Below are 4,492 nucleotides of genomic sequence, written 5' to 3'. Positions count from 1 at the left end.
AATTTAAAATCTCGAAATGAAAAAAAGAAATTTGAAACTAATTGCCGGTTTGATGTGTTTTAAATATGTACGTCCCATTTCTCATTACTGATAGGCCATTTTCTCGGCCAGCCAAATGAAGCTCTCCTCGTCTTGAACGATTTGCAGCCCAACAGGTCTGACAAAGCGACTTACTTGGCAAATCACAAAAAAAACAGGCTGTGGCCGTGGACCCAGCTGCGGCCGTGGACCCAGCTGTCAGCCTCTCCACGTACAGTACTCTTCCGATGGAAGTCGGTCGTTGACCACATTGACCATGCTGCCCCGAGAGCACCAAGGCAGTGGACGACGGCGAGGCCTAGGAAGGGGACAACGCGGCAGTGGATGCCCACGCGGAGAGGAGTACGCGGAGAGGAGCACTGCACACGGCGAGCAAAGCAAGGCCGCAAGGCAGAGGACGACGGCGAGGCCTCGGACGGAACGAACAGGAGCCGTGGAAGATGCGTCGGTCCAGTCGCAGGCGGAGGGGAGTACGAGGGTTGACTGGTTCGGGTGCGGGTGCGTGTTGGGGTTGACGTCACCGGAGAATAACAGGACGTGTGGGGGAATAGAGGGAGGGACTGGCCAACGTTGGAGGGTACGTACGGTAGGGCGGCGGAGGCGCAGCCAGCCATGGGAGGCGGGAGCAGGCGGAGCCGACGGGGTGGTTTGGTTTGGGTGGCTGGAGGAGGAAGAAGACAAGAGATAGAAGATACACGACAGATGTTGGATGTCAATCCAACGGCTGGTAGGCAGAATCGTTTGTTGACTGGCTAGTAAGTCGACACCACCTTGGATAGGCTATTTCCTCGCGGGTCCCAAATGTCAGAATCCAAATCTGTCACGGTCATGCAACCCTTCCTATGAAAATTTACAGCCCATTTGATGTGCTAGTTGGAAATAAGTTTGTGGGTGCTGGTGGGGGCTAATCACTTGGCTTCTGTAATGCAAAGTGAGCTCAAGCAGCCGGCGGGAGTGATGTTATTTCCCTTGGTTGGGATTTGTTAGTTGTTACAATATTTCACTCTAAATTAAACGACTGGCAAGCCATTTGCCTTGCTTCAAAGAAAATATGACAGTCACAGCCGAGTTGAAAAGGGCAAGAACATCTAACTCCAGCTTACAAACTGTACAAAAGCACGAGGGTTAATTGTTCATTAGGTTTACAAAAAAACCCAGGTTGAAAAGGGCAACAACATCTAACTCCAGCACTGTTTTTGGCAGTCACAGTCAAATGGATCGGTCAGGTCCATAGAATGAACATCCTGGGTCGTAAAATTTACTGGATTATGACCACAATATGTTGTAAATAGAAGCCCGACACGTTCAGAAGCTCTTTTGCCCACCTGAAACTCCTTTTTTTGCTCTTCCAATACCCATCTGTCAAAACCATGCTGTTGATAAACTTAAGCCTGATGGACAATAGTAACCTCGCATTCGGCAGGAAGAATGTGACAAATCTAGTGTTTGCACGGTTGGCTACATATCATTCCAGCGTTATTGTCTTCAATTAAATCTCATGAGAAGTGAGAAAATCCCGATGCTTACAAATCCACTGATTGGTTATAACTTTCTTACCCCGTCCTGTTGCCTAAATAGACATGAAGATTGAAAACAGTTAAGGTCTAAAAAAGGAGTGCCGAAAGAGCAACAGCTGAACGGTTAATTCTAGTACACTATATGCGGGCTTCCAATGTGCGTGAAATTATCACCTTTATATACAACTTCTCCAGACATGGAAAGCATTGCAGCAAGCCAATAATCTTGTTCAGATCAAAACTATTCATTTGGATATATAAGATCTTGACAGAATCCAGCACCATTGATAGGCCATCCATGGAGAAACTCTTCATTGAGCATAGAACATAATATTAGTACAAAATGTGTACTCCAAGATGACATATAACTTATGCGCAGAAATTTAAAATGCAGCTTATGGTTACAAGGGTAGAATATAATGTAAAGTACCTGAAGAACTGTGGAGCCAAACACCATATTGAAATGAGCACATAGATCATGTATTACACCCAAGGTCTCTAGTTTAGGCGCAGAGAGGACGGTTATTTGCAACGGTGAATAACTAGAATCAATGATCAACCTTCGAAGTGAAGGGGCATCTTGGATGATGATCTGCCTTCCATCAAAACAAATTCCAATTCTTACAAGGTTGGGCGACTTTATTTGGAGACAACCGATTCTAACCGTGAAAACAAGCACCAAGCACTCCAGGGCAGGGCAACTGGAATGGATGATGCTGTGCAATGAGGCCTCCGATATACGAACCCGCACAAGTGAAAGTTTCTTCAGAAATGGGAGTCGATGGTTTAGTACCAGATTGTCTGGTAGGTCGCACAACGCAAAGGTGGCGGTGTGGAGAGAGGAGGAAAACCGCGAGATGGACATCGGTGCTGAGGGCACAGGTAGATGGCGTTCGGTATCTGGTAGGTGATTATCAGGGGAATAGTAGAACTCAAGCAGTTGTAGTTCTGTGAATTCAGGGGATTTCAGCCAGGCGTCCACCGTGCAGGGCATGGTATGCTTGCTCAGGTAGCATGACGGGATGCAGAGGCTTCGAACGGAGCCCTGGTGGGAGGAGATGATGGCTCTAGGGATTTCAAAATCATTGAAGAGAGATAGCTGACGACAGTCGAGATTAAGGGGCACGACGCGCCATAGAGGGCGCCACCGAATTGAGAGGACTTGGGTGCGGCAGCAATCCTTGGTGGGGAGAAGCGAGATGATCTCCCCAAGGACAGCGTCCGGGAGATCGCTGATGCGGTCCACCCGAGATTCTACGGGTTACTGGGATCCGGTGGGGGCGGGGTCGCCGCTTCTCCCTGCGCTGCCGGGTGCGGGATCTACAACAGGCGTCGCCGCTGGCGGGAGCCTCATCTTCTTGGCATTGGGGTCAGCCGACTCCATTTTCCTCGAGGGCGTCGCGTCACGCTCACGGATTTGAGCAGAGTAACGAATGACGAGCCTAGTTGTAGTGCGAGTGAAGAAGGGGAGCTGGGGTTTTTCTGTAGTAGTGAGGAAGAAGGGGAACTGGGGTTTTCTGTAGGAGCGAGGTGAGGAATTTGGGGGTACGAGTGGAGCGAGCTGACATGAGGTGGGTGGGAGTGAGGAGGAAGAAGAACACCCAGGTTTTTTTGGGGGGCGGTGTGCTGGGTGTGGGTAGCGCCTCTCATTCAGTAAATATATGGACTTTTGAATTGATTTTAATATTACTAGGGTGGATGGGCTGTTTTGTCTTGGGCCCAGAGAAACAATTACTACTAGTACAGTGGAGGCACTCTACAGCTACCCAGAAAAACAATTACTACTAGTACAGTGGATACTATACCGCTTCTGGCTCCTCCTAGGTCATCGCAACGTCTCCCTCTACTAAATGCCGTTATACTTTTGTTCACCGACATGCGGGCCATGCAGCACGCGGTCCCAAATGCCATCCACCAAATTTGAAGGTAGTATGCAGGCGGAGACTCACCCCGGTCGTAGCGCGGCAATAACGAGTCATCGTATCACAAAACCTCACCTCCCCGCAGTCTAAGTTTAACGGACGAAGCAACCATCATTTCACTCTTCGCTGAATCCCCTTCTCCCTCACCGTCTTCAAGAAAGGCAACACTCGCATCTGCCACTGTTCTTCTCTCCCAACGAAGGGAAGGTAAGCGGATCCGTGATGTTGGAATATTTTCGTTCAGAGAAAAAAAAGAACTTTTGCAAAGCAGTAACCAATCCTCACTCTCTTTTTTGTTTCATTGTCATTGCGATTGTGTTTTCCTTTCAGTGGTCTCCTAGTATTCGTCAGTTTCATGATGGACCAAGGAGAACCAGGCAAAGATCTGCCGATATTGGAGCAGACGTGGGAGGCTGATCCCCACGAGACAGAGAGCTCGAAGAAGATGGAGGCAGCCACCGAGCTGACCCCAGATACGCTCACGGCCACTACTGATATGGTCAACGCCCCGTTTGAGGTTACAACCCCCGTGGCACTGCAGGAGCAGTTTTCCCCCTTCGAGGATGTGTCCCCCCCCCTGCTGAGCTGCCCAAGGTGATTTTCTTCTTTGCCGATCTCGATTTTGGTTTTTCACCTAAGTATGTGGTGATGAATAATGCAAAATTTTATTAGCTTCGATGCCATGCTATACATAGTGGTTTTAATAACTTGTGTTTCTTATACTGGAAAGTAATTCAGAATTTGTTTCTGTTTCAATTAGAGCCCTGATGCATACAAGGATTGTGTGGTTGTACATGTCACTCGCTATGAGGCGGATGACCTGAATATACGCACTGGGAAAACAGAGTTTTTAGGCTGTTGGATCCTGGAAGCCATTTGCGCTTATATCAATGAAGAGTTGTATTCTAGCCTCACTGTTGTCAGGTGTGTTGTCCAGGGTGTACTGAAGCACAAGAAGTTCAAAGCTACTCCTTCGTTTGTCGGTGTGGAACGACACCTATGGGATCACAAGAA

This window comes from Triticum aestivum, chromosome 5D (genome assembly GCF_018294505.1).
Source record: "Triticum aestivum cultivar Chinese Spring chromosome 5D, IWGSC CS RefSeq v2.1, whole genome shotgun sequence".
NCBI classification, from domain to species: Eukaryota; Viridiplantae; Streptophyta; class Magnoliopsida; order Poales; family Poaceae; genus Triticum; species Triticum aestivum.
This window is presented reverse-complemented; position numbering follows the sequence as displayed.